Source organism: Equus przewalskii, chromosome 5 (assembly GCF_037783145.1).
Source record: "Equus przewalskii isolate Varuska chromosome 5, EquPr2, whole genome shotgun sequence".
NCBI lineage: Eukaryota > Metazoa > Chordata > Mammalia > Perissodactyla > Equidae > Equus > Equus przewalskii.
Window position 1 is genome coordinate 61784683 of NC_091835.1, and position 18723 is coordinate 61803405.

At 39.3% G+C, this 18723-nt stretch overlaps 1 long non-coding RNA gene across 1 annotated transcript in view; it reads left to right on the forward strand.

Annotated features, from left to right (window-relative positions):
* The window catches only part of LOC139083377 (uncharacterized), a 78503-nt gene extending 60512 nt beyond the window's left edge, over positions 1 to 17991 (forward strand). The window contains exon 3 of the long non-coding RNA XR_011540047.1: positions 17809 to 17991. This is a non-coding gene — a long non-coding RNA (uncharacterized lncRNA). The remainder of the gene's footprint in view (positions 1 to 17808) is intronic.
* The last annotated feature ends 732 nt before the right edge of the window (positions 17992 to 18723 follow it).

Genomic DNA, 18723 nt, shown 5'->3' on the forward strand with positions numbered 1-18723 from the left:
AAAGGAGCCATAAAAATCAAAAGGATGACCCAAAGAGAAAGATGAGGATGGTCCCCTTCTGGTGGCAGAAGGGGACAGAGAAAAGAGAGTTGAAGCAAACATTTGTTTAAGTCCTATAACAAGCACTTTGCGAGGCATTTCACTTATTTATGCCATTCAATCCCGGGAGCTATGTTTGAGCCTGGAGCAGGAGATACCATCTTCAAATATTCGAAGGGCCATTCTAAGGAAGAGAAAATTCTCTCTTTTGAAAATTTCTCTGTGTGCTTCTTATTATGCACAAATATATTCTCACTGTAACATATTCTAAAAATATAGAAGGACCTAGAATAAATCATGGTAGTCCCTGTTCATCCTTCTTCCCTCCCTTCAATGCCTCTCCTCCAGAGTAATCCATGCTAACAGTTCCAGGAGCCATCCATAGATTCATTAGTTTCAGTTTCATATAAAAACGAGGGAGTTCAAATACCATGACCGCCAGGAATCCTTCCTTGACCTTCTGCCCTCAAAATGAGCTAAGGAAGCTCCTCTTGTACCATCATAGCACCAGTGCCATTCTCTATCCTTGACGTGACGCATGACTTTATCTATTTACGTATCTGTCTTGCCCATTAAACTGTTTTCTTTGAGGACACGAAAGCTTTCATTTATCTGGATAAATGCATGGAGACTACAAGATAAACGTTTGTCAAACTGAATGCAAGTGAAGCTAAAGAAAGGCAGATTTTGTTCAATAAAGCCAAAGTTAAACATTTAAGCAACCACTGTTCAAAGTGGAACCAAACGTGAATTTGTGAATTAATCATCTTTAAAGTCAAAGAGTTTTTAGCCAAAGAGTTTTACATTGTGAGGGAATCTGGCTCTCCATGACCAATACTTCTTAACTCCAGAATTTTAATCCCCTATAAATTCTTGTTCCACTTAAAACATTTTTTGTGTTTTCCAGAGAGCTGTAAGAGAGAACGAAAAGACAATATTCTCTCTTCTTCCTAAGAAGAGACTAGAAATTAGACCCGTCATTATGAAAAGAGTAACATGTCTAGATCCTATTTTCCCTAAATGATTTAATCACAGCCTCCTCTCTTCTTCCAGTGGGAGAGAGTGAATATGGTTACTCAGTAGAATTTCTGAAACATTATTCTTATATATGTAGAAAAATAAGCATGCTTCTTTCTCCTTACTAAATTCTTAAATGTTGATAATTTTATGTTTCTAACAAGAGTATTTCATAAGGAACTGTATTTTCATAAAAGTGATTCTTAGGCTGAAACACGGTCATTTTCTCCTCTTACAGATGGAGAACCAGTTTATATTTCATTTAGTGGGCTTTTTTCTCCCTGTTTGCTCCACTCTTTTACTTACTTCATCTCCTAGAGATATTGTTCCCATTAAATTTTCATAATATCTCATTAATTCAATGAAAATTATTCTGCATGGTATTGAGGTTGGAAGGAAAGCACCCCCTCTCATTACTACCTGAGAAATTTTTTTGGCCAAAGATTCTTTCCCTTTCCTGTGGACCTTTGGTTTGCTCTCTTTCAGGATTTTCATAATTATTCCACCCTTATCAGGGCCCCCTTAAGGCCAAAGTGAATTGCTTTGAGTTTATCTCCAACCTTTAGTATTACTTACAAATTATCGGGTAGCTAATTAAAGAAGGGGTTTTTTTCATCAACAACATTTTACAACTGTACTACTGAATGGCCAAATAGCTGCTGTTAGCTCCTCAATTTTTTCTCTCAGATTCTCCTAAAACAGCTTTAGCTGAACAGTGAACACTGTTGCCGTGTTGCAAAGATGAAAGCAAAATTTCATGTGTGAAGCCCAAATTGAAATCACAGAAGGCAGGATTCACACTGCTAATTGTTGCTTAGCAATAAAATGTGCAAAACATGCTAATGGAACAGTGACATCAGGCACTAGAGGCATCTGTATCGACACTGGCAGTAAATCAGAGAATTAGAAAGCCAACAGGAAGAGCAAGAAAAGGAATTCCATCCCTTAGGAGCCCAGGAAGGGTTTCTGCCCTCGTCCCCACTTACTGCCCAGTTGAAAAGAAAGTCCCTTGATCCATCAGATACTCCTGTTGTACCGGAAGATTGCACAGAAATAGATACTCAGAGGCTCACAGTATCCTGAAGGAGTCCCTGGGGGATTTTAACCTATCTACAAGAATGATACTGTTTTCTTTTCCCTGTTAAAGAAAAAGATTCTCAGTGAGGATAGAGGTTCAAATCCCAGTTGGGATGTTAGCTAAGGGAGCAGAGTGGGACTAGCAGCTTCTATCAGTCACCCTCATCCTTGTGCTCCTTGTGTGACAGTTATGCCTCCAGGATTAAGGCCGTGTCTGAAGAATCAAAACAAAGAGCCCACAGTGTATAGGAATAAACCGATATGGGATCTTAACCTGACAACTGACTCCAGTTCTCTCTTGTGTCTTGATTTGTTTTTGTTCTACCTTCATTTGTTTCTGAGAAGGTGCCAAGAAAAATATTCCAAGCTGCCTTGAAAGGAATCTGAGTTTATCTATTATCGCCAACGTCTCAGGTGACATTTAAATGAACAGTATGATGGTCAGGCAGGGATGTTTGGAGACTAAATAAATAGAATCTCAATTCATATTAAATTAATTTTAAGGAAAAATCATGCCAAAAAAGACAAGTGCTTTCAGAGAGAAAGACTCCTGTATACCATGAGATAACTGTTGAGCAACAGAATGTTGGAAAGACAAGCCACATTTGCCTTTCCTTAGTGTCTCTCAAGAAACCTTTATCGAGCACATATACGTGTCCTGCTCTTTGCTAGGTGCTTTGGGCTATACAAATATTTTGCCCATGGTCTCTAACTTGTCAACAGTGTAGAAAAGATAATATGCCCAAGCCAATCAGAGACATACAAGAGACCATAATATAAAAGTTAAAGATCCGTCTACTGAAAATTAGCTCACTTATTTTGCAGAGTTATCTAGCCTTCCTTTAATGATAATCTGCTATTCCCTAGATTGGTGGGTGGAAAAATCCAGATGCTTAGCACCGAACACTTTTTATAAACATTTTTACTGAAGTATAACTTACTGTAAAGCACACAAATTTTAACGGCATACAGCTCAGTGAATTTTTCACTTAGATAGTATACACCCAAGTAACTACTCACACAGAACAAGATATAGAAATTTCCAGCACCCCAGAATGCTCCCCCAATCAATTCTTCCCCAAAGGTAACCATCATTCTGATTCCTACAACAGATTTGTTTTGCCTGGGGTTTTTTTATTTTTTATCCCATCAAGACCATTTTATTTTATTTACTTATTTATTTTTTTAAGGAAGATTAATGCTGAGCTAACATCTGCTGCCAATCCTTCTCTTTTTGCTGAGGAAGACTGACCCTGAGCTAACATCCGTGCCCATCTTCCTCTACTTTATATGTGGGATGCCTGACCCAGCATGGCTTGATAAGCAGTGTGTAGGTCTGCACCTGGGATCTGAACCGGCAGGCCCTGGACCACCAAAGCAGAATATGCAAATTTAACAGCTACACCACTGAGCCAGCCCGTTTTGCCTGTTTTTTAACTTCATATAAATGAAGTCATAGATTAGTCTACTCTTTGATGTCTGGCTTCTTTCACTTAACATTACATCTGTGAGATTCATCCATGTTGTATGTAACAGTAGTTTGTCATTTTTCAACGCAGTATAGTATTCCATTGTGTGAATATATCATAGTTTATTTATCTATTCTCCTTTGATGGACATTTGGAATTTTTTTCCAGTTTGGACTAATATGAATAAAGCTGCTATAAACATTCTTATACATGTCTTTTGGTGGACATGAGCACACATTTCTGTTAGGCATATACCAAAGAGTGGAATTGCTGAGTAGGTATCTGTTTAGCTTTGGCAGATACTACATTTTTCAAGTGGTAGTGCCAAATTACACACCCACCAGAGCCCTACACACTTGCCAACATTGGGTATTGTTAGTCTTTTAATTGTAGCTATACTGGTAAGGTACTGTAAGTTTAATTTGCAATTTCCTAATGACCAGTGATGTTGAATACCTTTTTATATGCTCACTGGCTATTTGAATAACCTCTTTCGTAATAAAGCTCCAACAGATAGGTTCGAGAAGGGCTGATGTTTCAAATGATCGGGACATACGTCTGCTTATCTTGCAGGATTTAGAGTGTCTGTCTGTGTTCTGATTAGCAAATGATGCCAGGGCCATGAGTTTTATAAAAGGGAAAGCTCAAGAGTGAGCTGCCTGTCACTGGAGTTATTTAAGCAGAGACCAGACAAAAAGGAAATGTATAGAGGAATGTAAATACCAGCTGGAATGTGAGACTAAATAAACTTAAATGTTTCTTCCAAAACTAGTAAGTTCTACAGGGATTTAACTATTGGTAGATCATTGAGAACTGGAAGGCAGAGGGTGGAAGGCAGAGGAAGCTTTTAAATTTTGAGTATCTATTGTGCACCAAGGACTATACTAAGCCTTGACAAGCACTAATTCATTTAGTTCCCACAATAATCATATGAGATAGTGTAAGGAAAATCTCTATGTTTTCCTTCTCTCTACATACAACACTCATACTTCTGGTCACCAAATGTTTAGAGTTTTCCCACAATGACCAATTCCTAGACACCAGCGGAGTAACCTATAATCCAATACAGTTCTGACACTGTCTACCTGGAGTGAGCATCAGATCCCACAAGTTAAAGGCTCAGTCCCATAAGACTGCCACCATGATGCCAGTGGCATCTAACCAACCAGCTATCAATTGGGCTTCCCACAACCCCCTCCTTGGGTTCTATAATTTCCTAAATAGCTCACAGAGTGGAGGGAAATACTTACTTATGTTCACTAGTTTACTATAAAGGATATAATAAAGGATACAGATGAACAGACAGATGAAGAAATACATAGGGTGAGGTCCAGAAGGGTCCTGAGTGCAGAAGCTTCTGTCTTCTCCGTGGAGTTGAGATGCACCACCCTCCCAGTACATGGATGTTTTCACCAACTTAGAAGCTCACTGAACCCCACTGTTTAGGAATTTTATGGAGGCTTCACACTTAGGCATGACTGAATAAATATTGGCCATTGGTGATTAACTCAACCACCTCCCTTTCTCCCCTCCTCAGCGGTCAGGGAGTGAGGCTAAAGGTTCCAACTCTCTAATCACACCATTGGTTCCTGTGACAATCAGCCCCCATCCTGAAGCTACCCAGGAGCCCTGAGCCACCAGTCACCTCATTAGCATACACAACTTAGGAGACTCCAAGAGTTTTAACAGCTGTGTGCCAGGAAATAGGGGCAGAGACTTAAGATATCACCTGTATTAGTTATCTATTGCTGTATAACAATATTACCACAAACTTAGCAGCCTAAAACAACACACATATACTATCTCACAGTTTTCGTTCAGGAGTCCCAGCATGGCTTAGCAAGGTCCTCTGCAATCCAAGTGTGGCCCAGGACCGGGTTTTCACCTGAGGCTTGACAAGGGAAGAATCAGCCTCCAAGATGACATGACTATTGGCAACACTCAGTTCCTTGCAGGCTGTTGGACTAAAGGCCTCAGTTTCTCATTGGCTGTCAGCCACTCTCAGTTCCTTGCCACATGGCCCTCTCCATATGGCAACTCACAACATGGCAGCTTGCTTCTTCAAAGCCAGCAAGTAAGAGCATTTCCTAGCAAGACAGATGTTCCAGTCATGTGCAACACGTGTATGTAATCGTATATTCTGTAATCTTTGTATTCCATTGGTTAGTTAACAGATCCTGCTCATGCTCAGAGGGAGGGAATTACACATGGGTGTGGACACCAGCAGCAGGGATCATGAGAGCCACCTTTTAAGTCTATCCACTACATTACTATTATTCTCACTTTATAGGTGAAAAATAAACTAAGGAAAGTAAAATAAATCGCCAGTCAACAGTTAAGCTAGGTTTTGAACACAAGTGTCTCTAAATCCAGGGTTTGCCTTCTTAACCATTATAGTACCAGGGAAGGGTTCAAAGAGGAGTTGGGACTAGAGTTGAAATGGCTTATCCTGAAGGAGTCTAGAGAATGAGTTGAGGGGACCAACATGAGCAAGGAGGCAGGAAAGAATGAGTGTCTTATTGGAAAGTGAGGAGATGGTCCAAGTATAATAAAGTTTATTTGGGTGTGTGATGGGGGAAAGTCTGGATAGTAGCACCAGAAGTCTAGAAAGTCAAATGGAGACACATCGATCTAATGCAGTATTCAACAGGGAACTTTCGTAAGTTTTTAAGCACAAGTTTTTAAAGTATTAAGATGAATCAAGTATCACAGTCTCATTCTAATCAATATATCTGAAGCTTCCTAGAAGAATAAATCTTGATGTTAACCAAAGTAGATATCCATCTTTACTTGACAATGCCTTTTAAAACATGGCTATAAATGATTAAAACAAATAAATATTGACTATTAAGTTACAAATATTTCTCACAGGAGCATCTTCAGTCAGATCTAAATGGAAGAAAAACCTTGCAATAAAAAGGGCAACTCTTTTTAGGAAGGCTTTACCACCATCCCCAAGTCATAAATCCCAGAACCTGTACTCTTGGTCACTCTTCTCAGTAGTGAGTTGTGAGACAGGACACTGGTAATTAGTTACCCTCTAAGCATTGGATCGCACAGCCTTCCAACTCACAGAACAGCCAGCCAGACACAGGCCAGTCTGAGTCTCCAATGGGTCTTATGGTGTGGAATGGAGGGAAAACTTGGGGTTTGAGAAAAGAAGCCTGTTTAAAAGAACCACTGGAGGGGCCGGCCCCGTGTCCAAGTGGTTGGGTTCACGCACTCTGCTTCGGCCGCCCAGGGTTTCACCAGTTTGGATCCTGGGCGCAGACACGGCACCAGACACCAGGACATGTTGAGGCGGCATCCCACATGCCACAACTAGGACCCACAACTAAAAATATACCACTATCGACTGAGGGAATTTGGGGAGAAAAAAAAAAAAAAAAAAGGTTGGCAAGTTGTTAGCTCAGGTGCCAATCTTAAAAAAGAAAAAAAGAATCACTGGAAATTACAAAATCAAGTGTTTCCTCTGTCTAACACGTTACTTGCTTTCACTCCTCCTAAGTTAACAAATATCACTATAATGTTTGGAATAATGAAATGAGATGATTGGTTCTCTGTCCACTAACAATCCAGAGTGTGGGCTTAAAGTCAGGCTGCCCGGGTTGGAATCCTCATTCCTCCACTTGCAAAACTGTGTGACTATGAACAAGCTACTTCACTTCGTCAGACCTCAGCGTCCTCATATGTAAAGGGGGAGTAAAACGAAATAATGCATATTGTTTGCAGAAGGATAAAATGAAATAACGCATGTAAAAGTTTAGCACAGGGAATGAAATGTAGTAGACACATAATAAAACGTTCATGATTACATCATTAGTGTACAATGTAATGATTTGATAGTAAAAGTACAATGAATTTTGCTGAATAAAAAACCCAATAAAATGAACACAATCCTGAATCCTTTTCCATCTTGTGCTTTTCCGATAAGGGCACATGTACCTCCAGGGCACACAGCCATAGTGTAAATGAATACGGAGTTTCTTCCTGGAGTGTCCACTTTACTGGAAGATTTGGGGGGAGGAAAAAGAAATTTAACTCATAAGTAACTTTTTAATTATCTTTGTATTAAATTCATAAGAAATGCTTTATGTGGTGGACATATATTATTTTCCTAATAATACTGATTTAAATATCTTTTTTTTCCCCCTTTTTTTCTCCAAAGCCCCCCGGTACATAGTTGCATATTTTTAGTTGTGGGTCCTTCTAGTTGTGGCAGGTGGGATGCCACCTCAGCGTGGCCTGATGAGCAGTGCCATGTCCGTGCCCAGGATCCAAACCGGTGAAACCCTGGGCCGCCGCAGCTGAGTGCGGGAACTTAACCACTTTTCCACGGGGCCAGCCCCATAAATATCTATTTTAAAAGTTTACTTTAAGTCCGCAGTTTAGAACTCATATGTATGGATTTAAAAGTTATAATACATGATTTTTATATTAAGTATTTGGAGGAAAGATTCAATTTAAAATAAATGGAATCTTAAAACATATATTATATACATATTTTTCTCTGTACTTTAAACACATTGATTTTTTCATTACACTCATCCTTTTTCACCTGGTGGTAAAATATTAGCACAACTTTTTAATCAAAATAAACCCTACCACAGATCATAAGCAACTTTTAAATTATATTAAAAAATGTTTTCTTCATTTGAAGAAAAGCTGATGGACTAAGAGAAGATTCAGACAGACCCTCTTGAGAGCCACGGAACTCAACCTGCAACGAAATAGACTGGACCACTTACTAAACTCTTAGAACTTTGATTTTAGGAATATGACCGACTTCACAGAAACATTGAGAAATTTACTTCAGATATGTATGTCAACTGATACATAGGGAGCCCTCTAAAATTTCAGCTCCATTTCCCAGTTACAATCTTCCCTGCTCCCCGCTTCAGTGCCTACCTCTCCCTACAGATGTCAACCTCATGCTCCACCAGCCACCAATCAGCATGTTTTTGCCTTCTTATAGAATCTGAACTTTGTCTTTTTTTTAACTTTCTTATTTAATACGTAAATTTTTTAAATTGTATGGAATAGGTAAGCCACAGACTGGTAGGACATGTTTTCAAAATATTTGACAAAGTACTGATATGCAGGATATGTAAATAACTCCTAAAACTCAATAATAAAAAGAGGACTCAATAAAAAAATGGGCAATAGATTTGAACATTCAAAAGAGAAAATATATGAATTATCAACTAGTGCATGGAAAAGAGTGCATCATCAGTCTTCAGAGAAATGCAAATTAAAATCATAAAGAAGCATTCTACACACCAACCTGAATTGTCAAAATTTTTAAACCTGTCAACACCAAATGTTGTCAAGGATATAGAGTAAAAAGAACTCTCATACCCTATGAGCCAGCAATTTTACTCCAAGGTTTTCACCCAAAAGGAATAAAGCCTATGTTTACAGAAAGACTTGAACAAGAATTTACAGAGCAGTTTTATTCATAATAGCCAAAAACCGGAAATGGCCCAGATATGCATCAATAGGAAAATGGATAAACTGTAGTATTTTCGTAAAATGGAACATAACTCAGCAATATAAAGGAACCAATTACTAATACATGCAACAGTATGGATGAGTCTGAAACATTATACTAACTGGAAGGAGAACACTGCATACTATATGATTCCACTTATAGGAAATCCTGGAATAAGCAAAAGGGGGGATTGCCCAGGAAAGGGCAAGAGGGAACAGCCTGAGATGGTGGCAATGTTCTATATCTTGACAGGGGTCTGCATTTGTCAAAACTCAATAAATACATACTTAAGATGTGTGCATTTCTTTGTATGTAAGTTCTATAGCAAAAAAAATAACTATAAGCAAATATTGCAGACCATGTACTGATATCTGCAGTTTTCTTGGGAATGTGTCAAAATTTAAGATTGATTAAGGGATGAGAAGAGGACAAATAACTAAATAGACATGTGTTAAAAAAAAAACAGAGCAAAATGTTAATGGTAGAATCTAGGCAACGGGTAAATGGTTGTTCTTTGTAAAATCAGTTGTTTTTATAATAAAATACTAGAAAATTTCTTTGGGATGACACAAAACTGAATTGTGAAAACTCACTGGTTAGAAAAATTTCATTGTAATTGCTGAGACATTCCATGAAGGGCACAACTTTTTAATGATAGACATGCATACTTAGTCTTTTTCATTACAATTGGAGCCTTACAGAGCATTAATAGTATTCTCTATTTTATAACTTTTCATCCAAAAACACAATAAAAAGTTTTTAAAAATTACAATGATCATGAAATAAAATTATAATTCAAAGAATATTAGCACAAGAGCTCACCGCCAGAAGGAGTGTGAGAGGTTCTTTTATCACTAAAAATATTCTTTAAGAAGGAGAAGAAAAACTGGACTGCAAAGATTTTATTCAGATTACATTAACGTCTGCTATTTCTTAGGCTAGACACTGTGACTTTGAAGTACATTTTTAATGCTTTTTGTTTAAAGTTTACACCCTAATCCTATATCAGTGTTTTTCAACATTTAGTAATTCTTGACCTTCTGCAGCAGAATCACCAGAAAAATCTGCTGAAAACTCAGATTCTTGGGCCCAACTCATACCAACTGAATCAGAATCTCAGAAAGGTGGGGGAATTTTATCTTACTATTTTTTTCATTTTCATATATGATTGAGGCAGAATTGAGAACCATGGCTCAAAACCATGCCATTATTAGATACTAAATATACTCTGCAAGCAATGGGCACATAATAACGACTCACGGGCAATCACTCACTAACTCATGCCAACTTCTAACAGCTCCCATTGTGTGTTCCCCAGCCACTCCTCCCCCTCTTCACTACACACTTCTTAGTGGTCTCCTGTGTGCTAGGCACAAGCTTCTTAAGTGCAGGCTCATTTTCCAGCTGATTTATAGAGTAAGGCTGATGGTTACATTAGAGGCTAATATGGGATCACTTACGATGCCATTTCTATGGTTCCCAGCCAGGGCTGCTATAACAGGATATGCAGAGTATGCTGCGCACAGGGATCCCCAAAGAGGAAAGGATCCAGACTCTGATTACTGCTTTTATTCATTTAGTAATAAATGTTTTTGTGCATCTACAGTACAGGGGCCAAGTCTCCTCCTTTTTTTATGTCCCTTAGAGACTATCCCTCCAAAGTTTCCAGTGGAGACATGCACATAGCAGATTTATATATACGATTTAACAGTCATCTTTCATCAAGGTAAAAACTGACTAAAAAGCAAGTTGAAGGGCTTTGTAAAGAGGAAAGAAAGGAAAGACATGACCCAGGAGGTATTTGGGGATATGAATGGGGATAAAGCCAACCCCAGGCTCTCCCATATTTTCAATGCCTTTGGTCCATCACTAGAGAGCAATGGCTCATTCTATTCCTTCTACTAAACAATTCACAGCCTAGTTCCCAAAGCTACTGGTAGGAGTAGGCATCCTTGCGCCGGAAGCCTGTAACTATTATCCCCATCTGTCAAGCTGTGTTCCAAAACTACGGCCCCAAGAACACTTGTTCCTATAGGCCAGCAGCCACAGTTAAATGAGTTTCAGAAATGCTGCAGATGGAATCCTATTTGGATTAGTCACAATTCTGCTTCCCAAATTAAGGACTGAGAAGTTCTATCCTAAGGTAACCTGTTTAACTTTCCTTAACACATTTCTGAAATTTGACCACTAATGCCTTTTCACACGTTACACATAAATGAAACGCCGTGAAGAACACTTTGGAATTGCTGCCTCAGGGATGGCTTTGCCTCCCTGTACTCTGTTTCCTCTCTGCTCAAGGCACTTAGTGTCCTCATAACACCTTCTGGCTATCCAAATTCCCAACTGAGATGTTAATCCCAAAGCCAGGACCCAACTACATAATTTTCAGGGCCATACAATGCAAAATGAAAGTGGGGGGCCCTTTGTTCACTGTTACCAAGAATTTCAAGATGGCAACAGTAGAGCATAAAACCAAGCATGAGGTCCTTCTCGGTAGGCCAATACCTGCCTTCCTTCCTTCACCTTTAGAGTTATCCATTTAAAAAGGAAAGCAATCTAATTAAAATAATCATACGAGTTAAAGAAATCAGTCATATTAATTGAAGAAAGACTTGAAGGGATTTACTTGACAATGCACAAAAAAAAAAACAAAAAAAAAACCCAGCCTGCTTAAATAATGGGCTGATATTCAGAAGTAAACAGAGCATGTTCAAAGGGAACTTGTGATGGTGAAGCATTCTGAAATCATTTCACAGGAGAGAGACTGGGTTTAGTCTAAAATGTGTCTAGGCCAAAGAAGAGAGAGCTTGGAGGTCAAGAAAGTACAGGATGATACCTATCTGCCATGAAGCCCTCATGAAGACAGGATGTGAGCTAGTTCCTAATATCTGAACAGGATTTGATGAGGACTAGAGGTTAGGAAGAGCACTAGAAGCAAAGGACCAACATGTGTCAAACAAAAGGGGAACTTCTTGGTGGAACACTCTTGCCATATATAAGGAAGATAAGGCTTCTATTTCCATTATGTACTACTCAGAAGCATATTATATTTCAAACTGCTGAAAAGAAAAGTGAAGATCCTGAAGGTAGAGAAAGAAGACACATTATATATAAAGGAACAAGGACAAAATTACAGTAGACTTCTCATCAGAACCCATGTGAACCAGAAGACAAGGGAGTGACATCTTTAAAATGCTGGAAGACAAAAACTGCCAACCAGAATTCTATTCCCAGCAAGAGTACCTTTCAAAATGAAGGAGAAACAAAGACTTTCTCAAATAAATAAAACCTGAGAGAAACCACTGCCTGCATACCTACTCTGTAAAAGTGTTTAATGAAGTTCTTGAAGCAGAAGGAAGGTGATATCTGTCTTAGTCTACTTGGGCTACTATAACAAAACATTACAGACGGGGTGGCTTAAACAACATTGACTGAAAGTCATACCCATACAAACTTAAGAAGAAGAAATTATTTCTTTCAGACCCTCTGTCAAAAACCTTCATGGAAGAAGCAGAAGAGCTACGGTTTGTTGAAAACCTACCATGTGGGAGGCAACATGATAAAAGCCCACGCTGTGGAGACCGTAGACCCAGATTTGAAGCCCACCTCAGCAGTTTACTAACCACGTAACATTAACAAGTCACTTAACCTTTCTGATTTCTCATCTATAAAATGGAAAGAGAGTATCCATCAAGCAGAGTTAAATGAGGAATAAAAATAGCATATGTAAAAAGCATGCAGCCGGTACTTAATAAATGTTACCAATGTTTTGTGTCAAGTATTTCTATGCTTTATCACATTTAATCCTCAAAACCACACAGAGAAGGGTATCATTACTTTCATTTTTACGTTTTAGAACGCAGACTCAACAGTTAAGTACATCGCACAATTTATGAGTAAAGCACCCTAGAATCAACCATGCTATCATTCAAAATGCACAATATGCACATGTAACAGTGTGTGGCAGGAATAGGAAAGATACTGACAAGCTGGCTTCTGCACCAAACTGAAGCTAAAATGACCCTGCAGCCAATGGCCCAAAGAACACCTATTGATCTTAACGTGTTTTGAGGACTTCATTTACTACTTCTTAATAAATGATAGAATAACTTGAGATGACATTTTCATTACTACCTCAAACCATAATGCCAAAGGACCACTAGTGACATGTTAATTACTATGCCGTTATAGATATCAGTCTTTTTTCATTTATTTCTTCTGGTATTACTACCAGCATTGCCATTAATAAGGGAATGTCAATGATGGCCTAGAAATCTTTATTATCAAGTTAGTCATACTTTGCTTTTAAGAATTACATAGGCTAAAGTTTTGGCCTTAAAAAGCCATCAACCAAGAATTACAAAGTACATTTCAATGCACATATTTCAGTAAAATGTTAATACCATCATTTTGAAGATGAGAGAACTTAGACTCAGTGATTCTAAGCGTGTCTGAGAACCTCATGCTTATAATTCCCTGAGAATCAAATCTGAAAATCATTAGCCAGGCTACTGTAAACTATCTTAATCATCATAGTACTAGATGAGGGAGAGAAAAACTTCTAGCAAAAATGGGTCACAAACTATCTAGGCTTGTTTTAATCAGTTATATAAATTATTCTACAAACTAAGCCCATGGAGAAAAAGAAATCAGGCTAGTTGGAAAGGTACATGGCTATACACAGAAATATAAAAGCACATTGATCTGTACATTCCAACCCTTAGCTGCACACAATAGAAGCCAAATAAATGTTTGAGGGAGAAAGGAAGGAAAGAAGGAAAGAAAGGAGGGAGGGAGAAAGGGACAGAACAAGAGAAGAAAAGGCAGTCTTGGGGCCAGCCTGGTGGCACAGCAGTTAGGTGTGCACGTTCTGCTTCGGCAGCCTGGGGTTCGCCAGTTCAGATCCTGGGTGTGGACATGGCACCGCTTGGCAAGCCATGCTGTGGTAGGTGTCCCATGTGTAAAGTAGAGGAAGATGGGCATAGATGTTAGCTCAGGGCCAGTCTTCCTCAGCAAAAAGAGGAGGATTGGCAGCAGATGTTAGCTCAGGGCTTATCCTCCTCAAAAAAAAAGAAAAGGGGGGGCTGGCCCCGTGGCCGAGTGGTTAAGTTCACGCACTCCGCTGCAGGCGGCCCAGTGTTTCGTTGGTTCGAATCCTGGGTGCGGACATGGCACTGCTCATCAAACCATTCTGAGGCGGCGTCCCACATGCCACAACTAGAAGGACCCACAACAAAGAATATACAACTATGTACCAGGGGCCTTTGGGGAGAAAAAGGAAAAAATAAAATCTTAAAAAAAAAAAAAAGGCAGTCTTTTCTAAAGCTGTCAATGCTGATTAACAGCTAATGCATCCCTTCAACCCTAAGAAGAGTAGAACAAAACAGTGAAAATTTGCTAATTCCAACATTGAAGAGCTTAATCATTTTTAGCTTATCTGCAATCCTGACATGCAGCATAGATTAAATTTGCCACCAAATTTGAACTCATAACTCTCTCTCAAAAAAAAATGATGGGCCAGTCCTGGAGCATAGTGGTTAAGTTCACATGCTCCCCTTTGGCAGCCCAGGGTTCGAAGGTGAGCATCCCAGGTGCGGACCTAGCACTGCTCGTCAAGCCATGCTGTGGTGGCATCCCACATAAAATAAAGGAAGATTGGCACAGATGTTAGCTCAGCAACAATCTTCCTCAAGCAAAAAGAGGAAGATTGGGAACAGATGAGGCTCAGATACATGAAGTCATTTTGCCCAAAGCAAACAACAAATGGCAAGTAGTGGAAATGAGCTTCCAGCCGAGTTTCTCTGACTGCAATGCCTAAGCTCTTAACCACAGACGAGGCTGTAACATTGCATCTATCCTTCATGCTGGAGAAAGAAATATAGCCCCAAAGAGGCTAAGAAAGGAACAGTTAAAAGAATGGCTGGCAGTCCAGGGTTCCCCTGCACTTGAAAAGCCCAGGGCATTAAGTCTGCCTGTTGTAAGCGGGGATTCTATAGGACATGCAAATCCACAGGTCCTATTAAATGTGCGCTCACAGAAAACTACCAACGTCTGCAGCTCTCATTGATGGTATATTTATCACAGTTTTCAGGTTTAGACTTACACAGCTCACTCTGGTTTAAGAGGTTTCTACTTTTTGCCTATTGCTAATGAAGCAAGATCTTTCCCATTCCACTCAGGAGAGAGAAACCCCAGAATAGAGCTTCTGGTAGCATGTCTTTGAAAACAAATGGATTTTGAGAAGCCAGCCTTTGAAAGGTCTGCAAAGAGAAGCTCATGCCCATCCACTGGAGCCCTGACGCTTTCTCTTCTTGAGAATCCTCTATTAAAATGCAGAAGTCTTCATCACTGCCAGAGCGTGCCAGAGCCCTGCTGGTTCCAGCTGAGTTCTGGACTTGGCCTCCAGCCATTGGATTCACGGCACCTGCCAGAGCTCCCCTATCCAACTGCATTCCCAGCCTGGCCCCCTGGCCAGCCCAGGCCTGTTGCTGGCCAGCCAGGACCTGGCAGGACTTGCTCCCTCATTATGTATGTTCACTACCAAATCTTCAATCTCATGCTCTCTCCAGTGGCTCACTTCCCTCAGCCTTCAAATACCACAATACCATGATATTTATCATCCAACCAGAATACTTCTGAGAGTGAAAGGGAGATACACTCGGACAACAGACCTAAATCTGCAAACCTAGATCCAGTCACCCCATCAAATACTCACAGGACTTCCCTATCCTTAACAAAATTACAATTCATTCTAGTGCCTTTTCTAGAAACTCATCCAATTTCTTCCCCTTTTTTCTCTTCCAAAATTCCAGAATTCGTTGTCTACAAAGATGGCCTACAATGTATTCACCATCCAGCCCCTCTCTAATCTCCAATCAATCTTCTGCATCTACCATTCAACTGAACTGACTTTCTATGAACTAAACCAAATCTCGTTTTTTCAGTCCTCGTTCTCCTAGAACTCGCTGCCCTATTTGGTTCTACTCGATCCTTCTACACCCCAGCCTTTAGTTTCCTGAAGATCTCACTGTCTCATCTATTCTTTATTCCCTATTGCAAATGATAGTTAACTTCCAATATTTGAAAAACGTGCCTTTTCTAAGTTAAACCTCAGTCGTCCTTCATTTAGCATAATTATGAGACGCTCTCATCCTTACTGCTTCCTCTAGTTGAGCTCTGGTTCATCAATGTTCTTCTTGCAATGTGTCATTCAGGAAGAAGCACAAGCTGACCAGCATGGAGAAACTCCAGACTGCTTCTCCCCACTCGGCCCCTCTCTAGTACTCCAGCCTCATTTTGTCTTAGCTTTGATACAGCCTCTTCACTCTGGTCACTCCTATCATGGTGAGAGTCAACAAAATCTCCCGGGTCCTCACTTAGGAATTCTTACTAAGTTGCTTTCTTCCATCTTGACCTTGTGCAATAAGGTTTTTTTTGTCAACCCAAATAGGGGATTTTACATTTATCCCTGTTACATTTCAACGTCTTAATTTCAATCCTATTTCACAGCCTGTCAAGACCCTTTTGAGTTTTAATGCTATCATCTATCATGTTAACCCTTCTTTCTACTGAGTTGTCTACAAATTTAATAAGCATCCCTTATATGATTTTCTCTTTTCTATGTCAATTTCAGCTAGGAGACAGCTGATTTGTCAAATAAAGCGTTAAAGACCTTTTCCCTGCCTCTCAGCGGCTCTGTGTGACACACTGTGTCACCAGGAGTTCTCACCTCCCCAGTCTAGGGCGATTAGTCCTGTCATTTGAACTAGTGGCTCTCAAACTTGAGCGGACATCAGCATTACCTGTCACATTTGTTGAAATGCATATTCCCAGGCCCAAACTTCAGCAATTCTAATTTGGTAGATTGGAGACAAATCCAAGAATAAGTGCCTTTAACAAGCAACCCAAATGACTAACGAATAATCTGCACAAAATATTTAAACACTTCTTTAGGATCACAAATTTCTGCTTTTCTGAATCTCTGTGCACATGGGGATTGGGCGGAGGGGGAGGGTAACAGTGATAGAGAAGTTTTATATTTTCTGACTGCCTTTTCAGCTCCTAAACATCTTTTAAGGGAACTGAACATAACGTTATTCTGCCAAGATTCAGCTACTCTTCCTTCCCATTTTCTAGGTACATTCACATTCTAGATAAATGGTACCAAATGACTCCTTAAAGAACCAGACATTCAATTTGAAATTATTTAATACATTCAGTTTGAAATTTTTTAATAAATTGAACATATTTATATATATGAATATATTTATATATATATAAGAAATAACTTCTTTATGGTCTTAAAATTAGCTTATTTTGGGTCTTAATTTATACATCTTTGACTTGAGATTTATAAAGTAACACTTCTGGTCATACATTTATGCCATATTATATCTGTAGTTGCTGTTAAAAAGAATTTCCAAACTTTTGTGCTCTATTTTTAATTTCTCCTTTTTTTAATTTCGTTTTTTACTTATTTTTAACTCAGCATTATTTTATTGGTTATTAACCTCATGGGTTTAGTTTCCCTTTAAACTTTTTACACTTGGCCCTTTAAAAATATTTTATTCTAAAATGTATCACTAGTGATAATTACCTTATCTTTATTTTAAATTTTTTAGCTTTAAGACTATCTCAACTTAAGTTCTTTCCTTTTGTTTAATCATTCCCAGTCTCATCTTCTGCTCATCTATTTTTGGTCTCTTGCTTTCACAGTGCCTGACAAAAAAGTGGGTCATAGGAATGCTCAAAATGGAAGGAATCCAGTTACAACCCGGAAGGTATGAAAGCTGCCCAGCCAGTTTTGGACACCTGCTCCTCAAGCTTCTCCTCATTCCTCATCCTAAAGACTCAAGAGGCTCGCAGGAAATCTCATAATAGAGACTTTCAAATAATCTACCTAGAATATTTTTTGTCATTTTTATTTTACTATTAATTTGTTAAAGTCTGTTACGCTGTAACTAGTATTAGGATGTGCATGCTCCAAATTACTTTTGTTTTATTTTGTTCTTCTTAACCTGAAATTTTGCTATAACTACCTTCATGCACAGTCAAATCATTGAGTAAAATGATCCATTTGGCATACATTGATTCAATAGACTCCTGTGGAAAGACAGCGAGAGAGAAAGGATAATGGTTACCATTTATTAATTATCTACTACATGGCACAGTCTGTGTAAGTGTTTTATATATATATATATATATATATATATATATATATGATCTGATTAATCTCCACAAAAACTCTGCAATGAAGGTATCCTTATTTTACGGATAAAAAGCCAAGACTTCCCTGTTCCTTCTACTACTCCACACAGCCATTCAGTCAAAGGGGTCGCTGCGGAGGACTGGAAATGCTAGTTGTACAGGGTACAATGTTGGAGGACTCATGGTCTGAGCTGCTGGAACTGCGACTGCCTGACAGCCCTCACTGTCAGACCTCTCTGAGATTTGCCCTCAGCTGAAGAGAACCCCTCACCCAAGGTCATACCTCTTCCCAGAGGCAGACCACATTCCATAACTCATCAAAGGTGGAGGGAGGCTAAGGGCCAGACTTCTTGCCAAAACCCACATCAACCCTGCAGGGCCATCCAAGCTCAGGAGCTCCCCTGGGGCTGGCTGGACCGTTGT